A 12,788-nucleotide genomic window follows, 5' to 3' on the forward strand; every position below is an offset into this window, starting at 1 on the left:
CAGAGGCCACCGAAGTCATCTGCGGCGTACCACAAGGATCATCACTCAGTCCCACCCTCTTCAACGTATACATGAGTCCCCTCGCATCCATCGTACGCCAACACAACCTCAACATCATCTCCTACACAGACAACACCCAGCTGATCCTCTCCCTCACAAAAGACCCAAACACCGCCAAAACCAACTTACACGAAGGAATGAAAGAAGTAGCCGAGTGGATGAAGAACAGCCGTTTAAAGCTAAACTCGGACAAAACGGAAGTCCTCATCTTAGGGTCCTCCCCCTCTGCCTGGGACGACTCATGGTGGCCACCGGCCCTGGGAACTGCACCCATACCTACGGACCACGCACGTAACCTGGGCTTCATTCTGGACTCCACCCTCTCGATGACCAAACAAGTCAACGCCGTCTCATCATCATGCTTCAACATACTACGCATGCTCAAAAAAATCTTCCGTTGCATCCCCACCGAAACAACAAAGACGGTCACCCATGCACTGGTCACAAGCCGACTAGAACACGGAAAAAACCTTTACGCCGGAACCACAGCCAAACTACAGAAAAAACTCCAACGCATCCAAAACGCCTCAGCCAGACTCATATTGGACATCCCTCGGCAAGCTCACATTTCCGACCACCTGAAAGACCTCCATTGGCTCCTTGTCAACAAGAGAATAACGTTCCGTCTCCTCACCCACGCACACAAAGCCCTCTACAACCTAGGACCTGAATGCCTCAACACTCGACTATCATTCTACACCCCCTCCCGCCAACTACGATCGTCCAATCAAGCCCTCGCCGCAATTCCGGGCATCCACAGATCCACTATGGGGGGAAGGTCCTTCTCCTACTTAGCGGCCAAAACCTGGAATTCTCTCCCCACCCACCTCCGCCTTACACAGAACCACCTCTCATTCAGAAAGCAACTAAAAACCTGGAAATTCGATAAGTAAAGCACCTCCCTCCCTCAAGCGCCTTGAGACCCTCTGGGTGAGTAGTGCGCTATATAAATTTGGAACTTGAACTTGAACTTGCTATTATCATAAAAAACACGTGCATGCCCTCCGAGGCAAATGATAATTTCCAAATAAATGATCAAATAAATACAATTCTAGCCAAAATTGAAAGTTAAAAGTTCAAATAATAATCTATAAAATAAACATGTGCAAAATGAAAATTAAATACACTAAAGCATTATCTGTCCCATATTCCTATATTTTGGCTCACAAGTGGGAGTAAAGAGAAGTGAGGATTTGGAACAAAAATAGACCATCGAAAGTGGTCTGTCAATGTTTCTTGGAAAAATGAGCCTCTTTTGAAAGAAAATATTTGGTCGGATATCAAAACATAACCTGATTAGGCAGCAATTTGGCGAGGAATTACATCTGGGAAACAAATGAGGAGCCGCGAGCCCCGTATCAGCGCGCCCGCGTGAAAGCCGGTGCCGCTCATTTCACAGATTTGTGGGAGCCGGTGAGCCTCAAAGGCACAGAGAGATTGATTGTGGCAGAGACGAACCTGCCGAAGACAAAAAAACAGAAAGCGTCATAACTGACTCCTGATCAAACAAATGCCGATCAGAACCCTGGCAAGAGAATAGACGTAACCAGGGGCCACAAATGAAACCAGCGTTCACTGTGTGGAGAAATCGCTCCGCTTTTACAGGCAGCCATCATTCACTGCGGATGAAATGGTTTTTTTTTGAGGCAGAGAGAACACATGCCCTGTTATTAAATGGTGTAAGTGGTCAGAACAGGATGGAGCAAGTGGTTTGCATGTTTAAAACAACACATTTAGGTAATAGCCTTCTTAGCACGGTAGCGTGCTGTTATCGGGGGCAGAGCCTGAGGAATGGCTTCACCAGTCCATTATCACGGATCAACTAAACAGAAGACGTTCAGCTCCAGGCATGACGTCAGCCCAGGTTCACTTTCAAAGACCAAACCACTTTTCATGATGTTTCCATCATCAGCAGCCCAGAATAATACTGGATCTACTATTTTGAGGCGGATTTAGATTTTTTTTAATGATCCATGGTACATTTAGAAATTGGAAGCAACTTTGTCTTTAAGAATGATGACACATTGTGACTCTTGCGGAGTAAGTTCGTGGTGATGTTTATTACGTAGATGTTAATGATACGAGCTATATGAGTCCACCCTGCTGAGTTTAATAGTGAAATGGTGCCACGTTGGTAATTTAGTAGTTTCCTAAATATGCTGCCACACTGTAGCTTGCATTTTATTGGGGTCACATCACTTTACAAACCCACCAACATGACAATGAAACATGCGCAAGCCCACATTTAATGCCTGTTTTGCTTGCTTAAAGTTGGCATGCTTTTGGGGGTGGGAGGGGAACTAGAGTGCCCATGGCAAAATGGCCGCACTAATTGCAGCTCTGCAGGGCGGGATGAAAAATCTGACCATAATCCTGCCATCCGGCTATTGTGCACCCCTAAGAGCGTTCGACTGGGTGAGATAACAGTGGGGGTCACCAGTCGAGCCCCCAAATGGAGGCTTGAAGCCTCCCATCCGGAGAAAGATAGGCCGACACTTTAGGCCGCATGTTAAGCCTCTGGGGAGGGGCGGTGCCTGAGTTGTGAAGCGAGTCAACAACGGGCTATGGGCCCGCGAGACCGTGCAGACACTACCTGCCTCCAAAGATAGCCCGACCGAGAGGCACCAACAGAGAGCGGTGCTGAAGTGCTGCAGACGCAGTTTCGGACCCTGTGGTGGTTTGGGCCATGAGATGTGAGCCAGGGGGCGACTACTGCCAAATGAGTCAGTGATCACTCCTAACTGCGAGTCGGGACGGCGCAGCACCGACAGTGTTGCTTCGTCTGCGGTCTCCTACATCTGCGGTGGAACCATTGTATATGCCATGAATGTTTAGTGTGGAAGCGGTGCTAACTTGAGAGCAGTTCTACTCGCATAGGTTTGAAGCACATCACCAATTTAAAAACAAGCATTTGCAATGCAATCGGTCTTGCCTTTGGGACCTTATATGTATTTAGCAATGCAGCACACTAGCCTGGGTGTGCTGAAACATCTACTGTTCTTTAACATGGAGGGAAAGTAAGCACCAAACTGCGTGACACGCCAGGTATGGGAACACAGAGAGAGAAATATTACCTTTCAGTGGGAATGGTATAGTACAAATATGTGTTTTTAATATAAAAGGAGGGATTTTGGTAGTCATATCACCATGCATGCCAACATTTTAGGACAGGGACGTGGGAGAGTTAAAAAAAAAATCGAGAGAATGAAAATTCCCCATTGACTTATTTTGTAGGAAATGCAATTTCAGGTGGGAGACAGCTAAAATAAAGCCATTTTCGGCTTGAAAAATCGGTAGTCTCCCGCCTGAATCGGGTCTATTGGCATGTATGTATCACTGAAAATACAGGATTTTAAATATATATTATTGTCTACGGGTGCTTGTGGAAGACAATTTCTATGGACTGGAATCTAGAAAATGCTAAAGTGATTCTGGTATTTTACTGACCTCTGCTGGTAGTTTTCTATCAAGAAAGTTAAATAGAGGCAGTTGCCAGAAAAATTAAAAAAAGAAAGTCCCTCAGCAGAAAGCAATTCTGGTATTTTACTGACCTTTGCTGGTCGTTTTCTATCAAGACAGTTAAATAGAGGCAGTTGAACAGAAAAAAAGTCCCTAAGTGGAAGCAGACAAGTCCTAGGTTTGATCTCCAGAGCCCACAAAGTACATACACATATAAGTATATACTAAAGTATGTATACTAAAGCATATATTTGATGGAGCAAGGACTCGTGAAAAAGAGACTATCAGTATTAAAAACGTGTTTGTGGAAATAACATGCATTTACACGTCATTCAAGTATAAGATTGAAGCTTGCCTATGTGTTTTACTAACCAGTAACTCGTGAGTGATGCTAAGATAGCCGCTAACTGAAATTCTTTAGTGCCCATGAGTCTACTGCATCTACGTAGTATGAAGTATCTATGCTTGGAGGGATTTTCTGCACTTGCGCAATAGCTAACAAAATGGCCGCTTGAAACTCACATGCTTGCCCCCTGCTTGCTGAAAAACTAAACTCAGCTAATATACTAATGCTAATGTTGGAATAATAATAATTAGTAAATAGGATTAGAGTAGAGAGGTAGGTGGTATACAATGAAACCATTTATTTTTGATTTTAAGATTTATCTTTTTGACTCTTTCAAAAGTGGTCATTACGGCCCCAGAGTCCTGAACAACAGTCTATCCCCTCTCGTTCTACCACACATGCGCAGTGAACCCAAGTTGAAAGACGCAATGTTAACTTGAACATCGGCCAAGGCTGCAAACTGTTACTTTCATGGGAACCGGAACAACAGTCCACTGAAATGCATGAGAACTACTGTATTTTTTCTCTAATATGTGACAATTACATTGTGCATACAGGTGGGAATAAAGATTGATGTATATAAATTAAGCCTGTGAGATTTTAAACAAAGAGCTGAAAGAAAATAATGAGAAATAAGCATGGTGTGATGATCACCTTCCATTGCCTGTCCAATCAGAGTTAGGGTTTTCATAAATTTGAAACATTAATGGGTGGTCCAAGCATACAGTAAGGTATAACTGAAGTAACATTAGCTAGTTAGTTAGTCAGGAGACCGGGATGCTGTCCGAGAGCACAGCGATGTCCTAGACTGAGATGCTGAAGAAGAACCGAATTTCTGAACCAATTATCTTAGGCAAATTAATTTAGAAGAAGATCGCAGAAGAATCTCGAGGAGGAAGAGACTGTCAGAGAGGGGTGCTACGCAAGTGTCAGTGATAGAGAGGTCGCCTGTCCTGATTCCTGTCCTAATTCCTGTCCTGAAGCCTTTGTTCGCCAGACCTTTCCTGGGGAACACTTTCCAATTCCTAGGCCTGGGAGTTGGTTTCCACACCATACTTGGTAATTATATCTATGTATGTATATGCGCTTATGTGCTTTTCTCTCTGTCCTCTCCTTTCCAAGCAGTGTCATTGCAAAGTATAAATGAATATATCCTTGATTGATAATCATAATATATCATCGGACAGTTCGACGTGAAGGTCCAGCCCTGTCCATGGCCAATACGGCTATGGGGGAACTAAAAATCTCACCCCTATACCGATTCCATTGTCCCCATTTCTTGTCCCACTTTGTAGGACATCCTCTGAGTTTATACACAGTCTTTTCAGCAAGCATGCACCGATGCATCTCAGCCAGCCACCCAACCACCAAAGGCCGCGAGGGAACGCCCCAGTTCATTTCTATCGAACGTTTTGTAAGTAGGAACCCCAGAGCCACCCACCGGATTTCTATTTCAGTTAAATCTGTGGCTCCTTATATATTAAGGACCCCCACCCTGGGTGATAGCGGAATAGACTTTCCCAATGCCTCGGTCATCTTCCGGGTCGTCCCCTCCCAGACCCGCTGGATCACAGGACAATCCCACAAAACATGATAAAAATGACCAGTCGGGCCACATCCTGGGAGACAGAGATCATCAGGACGTCGTCCTAGTCTAGCTAAGAGGGGAGCAGACATGTAAGCCCTGTGTAAGACTTTCAACTGATCAGCCGGAAGCGGTGATTAATCGCTGTTTCTCTAGGGGACATCAGTGCTGCTTGCCAGTCCTCTACTTCCAAGCTTCCCATGTCCACCTGCCATTTATCGCGTAGGGCTTGGAAAGTATCGGGGAGATTATTGCACAGTTTGCGATAAGTATAGGATATGGCCTTTGTTGGGAGGGGTTCTGAGAGCAGTCTGTCCTCAAGGGGTGAGGCCTCTGGGAGGGAGAAGAGGTCAGGTATGTTTGTAAGGATAGCATGTTTGATCTGGAGATACCGGAAGACCTCTGTCTGTGCAAGAGCGTGCTTGTGTTGTAGTTCTGCAAAAGTTAGTAGGCGCCCCTTGTGTATCAAATCACCCAGAGTAGATATGCCAATTGTGTCCCAGTTATCGAAACCCAAGTGGTGACTCTGTGATCATTTCTAATGTGTAAGTAAATTGAAATCTTATGTCATTTCACCATCAACTAGTTCCAACTAATGGTCCATTGACCAGAAGAAAGAACTTTTGATCAGTGAAAAGATTAGTTAGGGACTAAAGATAACTAATCTAAAGAATTACAAAAACATGACCCCAGCGGTTATTACCAGTAGGTTATTAAGTGAATTTATGTACCCAGGTGAGTATGTGGTGTTAAATTACCGTTACCGGTTGCTGGTAATGCGCTGGATCATATACTAAAATATATACTAAAGTATATACCAGAGGTCTCGAATGCTCGGCCTAATGAACGTTGCCTTAAGGCTGCTGCAACAAGTGCTGCTCAACCCATCAGGATTCTGAGCGAGTGGCCATGAAGTCCTGGTCGCAGAAGCGGAAAGAAGAGACTTATGTACTGAGGCCCCTATACTTGGGATGCGACAGCGGAAGGATTGGAGGTAGTGAATCGAGTTGCATTAGCCAGGCATTGAGACACTCATTACTGTGCATGTGGCAATTGCTGCCCCTATCTGTGCACAGGCGGCACACCCAGCGGGGCTCTAACCTTTAGCTGAACATGGCCTGGTGTGCAAGCTGAGAACACTCTGGGCAAGCGGTAATCCCTTTCAAAGTATAGGGATTGCATGAACATTGCTAACAAATAGACCCCAAAGTGCCTGAAGTTCCCCCTGCTGTGCCCATTACGCAGATGCGGCGTGACTCGAGCAGGACTCTGGGCATGGATCTTGTGGCCCTCTTTGAAGCTGCAACTACTTCTTCAACCCAATCTGCGTAGTAAGTGCCTGGCAAGATACTGTTCTCACCTTAATGCAATTACTGGATCCCTGATGCTGTTGGACCACCTGAGAGTTGAGGAGCACACACAGAGAGACTTGTTGACCGCACTATTGCACCTACTGGCGATGTGACCTTGCTTGTGGGACTGATCCTGCTGGGTTGTCAAAAATCTGATATTTTTATTTTGGACCTTCCTAGTGACTGTGGTTACTGTGCTGGAGAAGTAAGTGGGCGAGGTGGTAGATAAACACACTCTGCTCTAGCACACATTGGAACCAACGCGGTATGATGGAGTAGCCGGGTTTGCAGAGGCCACTGCCTCTCTGTGACGTGGGCCCCTTGCTCACTTTGCCACTGGATTCGAGCTAGCCTGGCTATTGAGGGGTGTTAAACTGAAACCGGTCCCAGGATGCTTGTTTCCTGTCGATGTAAGACCTGGCTTGGCAGTTTGGGCTGGCTTTTCCCACGAGTAACAAGTCAAAGACTGATTTGCATATTGCTTGGTCTGAACTGTGGTGTTGAAGTGAGCAAAAGAACATTGATGGATTCAACCCAGATCTAATAGTGACTGGAGGTGAGTGTCTGAAAAGTTTCAGTGCTCCGTCCATCATATTATGGTTAGGATGCTGAAGTGGGTTGGGGGGGTGTTCACTATTTGTGTCAGCGACTACCCTGAAGCTAACTGTTATTGCACAGAGAATGTACAAGGTACACACTACACCCTAATCAGCAAAATACAATTGGCCCAAGAGTCTACCCATTGAACCCGAACCAAGACCAGGTTACATTCTTGACTTGGAATGTCTGGGGCTTTATGCGGAGGCGCGCCCTGGCTTTCACAACCAAATGACTTGGGCTCCCCTCACAACCTATTTACTTTAAGCCCCGCAGGTAAAATGGGCAGGGGGGTTTTACACTTGTGGAACAAAGTTTGTTTTATCTAAATGTGTATTTCATTCTATGCCTGCAATTATTCTCTTTAACTATTGGGGAAATAATGTTGTACATGATACATACGTTTTCTCATGTCTAGTGGCAGTTGTGGTCACTGTGTTGATATCAGTTCCGTATGCTCTGAAAAAGCAAACAAAAACAAGTTTAAAGAAAATGGTTTACCTGCTTTGGTTGGTCACTATGCTCAGCTACCAACAATGACAGCCATGGACATTTGAAGTTGTTGGACATAAAAATGTCAGTTATTTTATGTAGAATGAGTAGGCAAGCCTGACTACTTTACAAGATCTCGAAAGTGGTGGTGGTTGTGGTAATAGGGGAGCCTCCCTTTGGTTCATCATACTATATGAGAGCACATTCAATACTTGAGTTCAGGATGTGTGTTGAGCAACCAGATGAAAGTCTTGATGGTCTGAGGCAAACAGGCCATATTACACCTGCAACAACTTGAAGGGTTTCCGGCGCAATAAACTGGAGAGAATTCTTACATTTCTTGAATTATCACTAAGGAGTATTGACAAGGGAACATATCACCCTGTGATATAATGTGACGAGTCTACAAGCCCTGATGAAGTTCCCCTTGAGGGAATGAAACACGTTGGCTAAGTGTTGTTTGTTCATATGAAAAGAGTAAAAAATTGAATTTGAAATAAAGGATTTTTGACACTACTTACAGTCTACTGGGCTTCATTACCTGACACCCCCCCATTTGCAGTAATTTGCCTGGATCTGGATCACAGAGACGTCACGCAACTGTTGGCATTGGGGAGTAGTGTGCTGGACAAAGATATGGTGGAACTAGTGTGAGGTGCAGAGCTAAGAGTCCACCGTTGTATCTGTGGACATGTGAGCAAAAACTTGTCTTTGGTTTAATTTAATAGACTATAATTTTCCTCCATGTATAATAAAAATCTAGCTCATCTATACGATACTCATGACTCCTGACTTGCCTCTTAATTCACTAATAGTATTTTCACCAGGTTGGGCAGGAATGTTTTTCAGATCATGTTAATATCTCTTAATGCAGTTATATAATCTGACTAGCAGCCCGTCCCGACGTTGTCCGGGGATGAAATATAATGTGTGCAATGTTTGTAATAGGAAATGTGGATTTATTGCAAGGTATGCAGCATTACGTAAGTATGACAAAAGGCATTAGGATTTGTAGGCGTTCTTTAACATTGATCTTGCACGTCGTCTTTTACCTGTCTTGAGAAGTTGTTGATCTAGGCTATCGTTAGTTGTTAATTTGTGTGCAATTTGTTTGTCCGCTTGTGCATGCACTGTTAGGAAGAGCGTTGGTGATATGTGCCTCCTTAGCTGTAACGTATTTGAAGAGTCTTCATGATCTGTGCGTCGTCAGCGGTAACCTTTGCAGCTTGTGGGTGGTGTGGAGTGGGTTGTTTATGTAATCCCCAAGAGCGTTGTGTCCGACGTTAATCCTTGTACGCTGACAGTGCACTGCGTCACAGCGTGCTTGCGAGGGCTGCGCGTGTGTGATTCATGCTGGTAGGCTGACTGGCTTGAGGCCCCGCCTGAGCCCCCGGAGTAAATTGCAATCGTTAACTGTGGGATTTCGGCTGCTACGCTGCCTCACTTTAGCCTCCGCTGGAGCCGTGGAGCAATATGTTAAGGCGTGAGCACACGCCCACAAGGGAGTCTTCTAAACCTTTATTTTTCGGTGCACCATATAGCAGTAATTGCGCGTGAATGCCAAGGCGCGAATAGCGCTTCCCGTGAATGCCGTGCCCCGTGAAAGCCGCGCCCATGCGCCCCGTGAAAGCCGCGCCCATTTCTTTTTTTGTTTTTGGCCAGGCCCCTCTGACAACGCCAACGCCCACAAGTGTTGTTTGCCGCGCCCATTGCTGACAGCACAACGCCGACGCCCACAAGGGACTACTTTCCCCCTAAGGTTCTTTTACCTTTTTAATGTATATGGTGGGCCGCTGTATAGCCTATGTCCATCTGCTGCACCTGTCCTTTACAATGCTGTATTGGGTGTTGTTGTACTTCTTGAGCTTACCCGCCTCAAAGGTTTCAGCTCTCTATTTATAATAGTAGTATAGACGTATTAAGGTGCAATGCTTCCCTGTGCTAAATAAATAAATATGTTTGAATTTTGAAGACACTTTTTTCATAGTATAACATGATCTTCATTGCATGATTTACATTCCAAATGATTTTAAGGCTCGGCTTGTGCACAAGCCAGAGCCATTACTTGGCTCAACTCCGGCTTGATTGCCCTCGTTAAATTTGTTGGCTTGCCCACCTCTAGGGGTGGGAGGCTCTCACTTCCACCAGGAAAAAGGTCTCATTTTACAGCACAATCTTCACATAAATTGATATAATATCCAGATGTCCTGAAGGGACAGCAATGATATGTTCCATGCATTTTGTGGTGTGTCAGAGTACTTGGTCCTTTAAGTGATGTTAGGCTTCAACCTCACTAACAAATATTTGAAAAATGGTTAGAAATTCAAAATGTCTTTATAAATTGGAATATGATCCATGGTCCATATGCACTACATGTGTGGTCACAAAAAGTAGTCCGAATTTGAGCACCAACATTTGCCATCACTAAATTATTTGCCACCCCAATTTGTGCACTAATATGAAAGTAAAATGATGATTTGAGGGTGTCACAAAATGACCAGTCTAATGAATGCTCTTTAAGGAGGTAGAAAATTGCAGCTTCCTCTGAATGGCTGAAAAGACAAGGATAGTGACCTGCAAGGGATAGCAGTCCACAATGTGTGTACTGCATTTCAAAACTGTTTTTTAAAGCAGGCACATTCCCCGAAAAGAAATAGAGTTGCTTTATAAAACGTTTTTCAATTTTTAAAAACTTAATTGAGAATTTCCAGTGGTTCCTTGAGACCTATCTCTCCCCCCTGCCCCGAAGCTGCCACCCCAATATGCAATCTGTTGTGAAAAAAGTTCACAACAGCTGGTAATATATCAATAGTTTATAGCCACAACTGATATATAGGGTACCAAAATTCAATTTGGAAGCAACCCCCACAACACACCCCTTACCGTTTTAGTGGTCGTGGTCGCAAACCCTCTGATTTTATGGATTGGAGGGTTTGCAATAGCTAAACATTTAAGCACCTCTGCACCCAATAGACTTTATAAGCAGTTAACATAATCTGATTACGTAGTGTTGCCTATCAATTTTCATATTTTTTAGCAGAAACTCTTTTTGGGTATGATGTTAAATATTCCATTAAAACATGAAGCCTGTTCCTTTCTAAGAACAAAAACAACAACCGCTATCAGAGGTTAGACTTATCATAGGAACAAAAATTGTACTATGTCAGTGCTTAGTCAGTCTGTTATACTACTATAGTCCTCATTACAAGAGGCCTGTAATACTAACTGCTACTTAAAAATTTCATGGGACCAGTAATTCCTGTTTCTTGCCCCATCTGAATTATCGGGCCATTCGTAATGAGAGCCTTCATGTGTTAGTACATTAGTTTTATATAATAATTTAAGTAATAATAGTTTAATAGATAGTATTTCATTTTCCATGAAAAACATTTCACTAAAATGCCAATTAATTTGATATTGAGAGTTTTAAATCTCTCCCTGTCAAGTACCACTTGGAGTGTTACATGTCTTCTTCATTTCTGTCTTAGACACACATTCTAATAGAGATAGTTCATAAGTTAGTTCCAACTATAAGAACAATCGAGTAAAGCACACACAGTACAATAACTTTGCAAATAGTAGAATGTTTGTAAAAATGCGGAGCGTGCTGTAAGCCCCATGGTCACCATGCAGCAACAATGGGACCTTAGAGCATACTCTGCATTTCTACTAATGTGTACTACTATTTGATGCTCGGAGACATTCTATTGGACTGAGAGGGCCCTAACCATGAACCCTGGACTCTTTTCTCCACAAAGTGTGTACTTAATCCAGAGAAGCTGTAAGATAGGTACCTTATATGGGTATGGACTGTACTTTTAAAACTTGGCAGTAATACTAGTATAGGTTTTCATGATAGATCTGTAAAATGTTAGGAATTCTATTCATTTTACTTTTCTGTTAATCACCGGCCAAAGGAGGTTTTCGTTTGGACCGTGGACTTCTTGAGAAATGCACTTATTTCACTTAGCATTAATTTCACAAGATTCCACAGGCATGAAATTGTCTCGGGTCTAGAGATTACCGAACTTTCTAGAGCTGAATTGCACCAACCAAGGTGATACATTTTGAACTTTCCGGTTTCCTGTGCTACCCGTACTACTAATCCCAGAATGCTGAGGGGCGATCCGGTGGAGAGGCCAGCAGTGTCGCGCCCATCTTTGCTTTTTACTTATGAAATTATTTGTATTATTGTCCCAGTGTTACAGTTATAAGCAGAAAGAAGCAATGAAAACATACCAGAGAGATAATTCCTCATTTGTTCAGTTCCTTTGATGGAGCAAGGCGTCACACGTACAGAAACTTGCTTGTATTAACCCTCTCAGGATGTATGACATTACAACGCATGCTTTTACCACGCATGCCTTTACTACGCGTTTTTTACAACGCAAACCTTTACAACGCATAGCGCTTTGGGGTGCTGGATAGTGAATAGTTTAATTTACTATTCCAACTCCAGTCCCCGTGGACACTAGGGAAGGTGTTGGATAGTAAATTAAACTTATTCCCTATCCTAGAGCGCCCCCCAGCGCAATGCGTTGTAATGGTTTGCGTTGTAAAAGTTGCGTCGTAAAGGCACTGCGTGGTAAAAGTTGCGTTGTAAAGGATGTTTCCCACCCTCTCAAAATAACATGTAATATATTAACAAACATGTTTTGCCCATTACTATTTGCATTACACACATTTCTAGTATCTAGGGGAAGCTTGTTAATGTGCTTTTACTAAGATTTACCTGAATGTCTTAATATGGCCGTCGTAAACACGGGAACTTTACTGCGCATGCCTCCGCCACATCTACGTGGTGTGACGTATCTCTGCTTTTGGTGGGAAATCTTTGCTTCTGCGCTTTAGTGCCAGAAATGGCCGCTTCAAACCTCACATGGTAATGCTTCCGCTT

This window comes from Lissotriton helveticus, chromosome 2_1, assembly GCF_964261635.1.
Source record: "Lissotriton helveticus chromosome 2_1, aLisHel1.1, whole genome shotgun sequence".
Classification (NCBI taxonomy): Eukaryota; Metazoa; Chordata; class Amphibia; order Caudata; family Salamandridae; genus Lissotriton; species Lissotriton helveticus.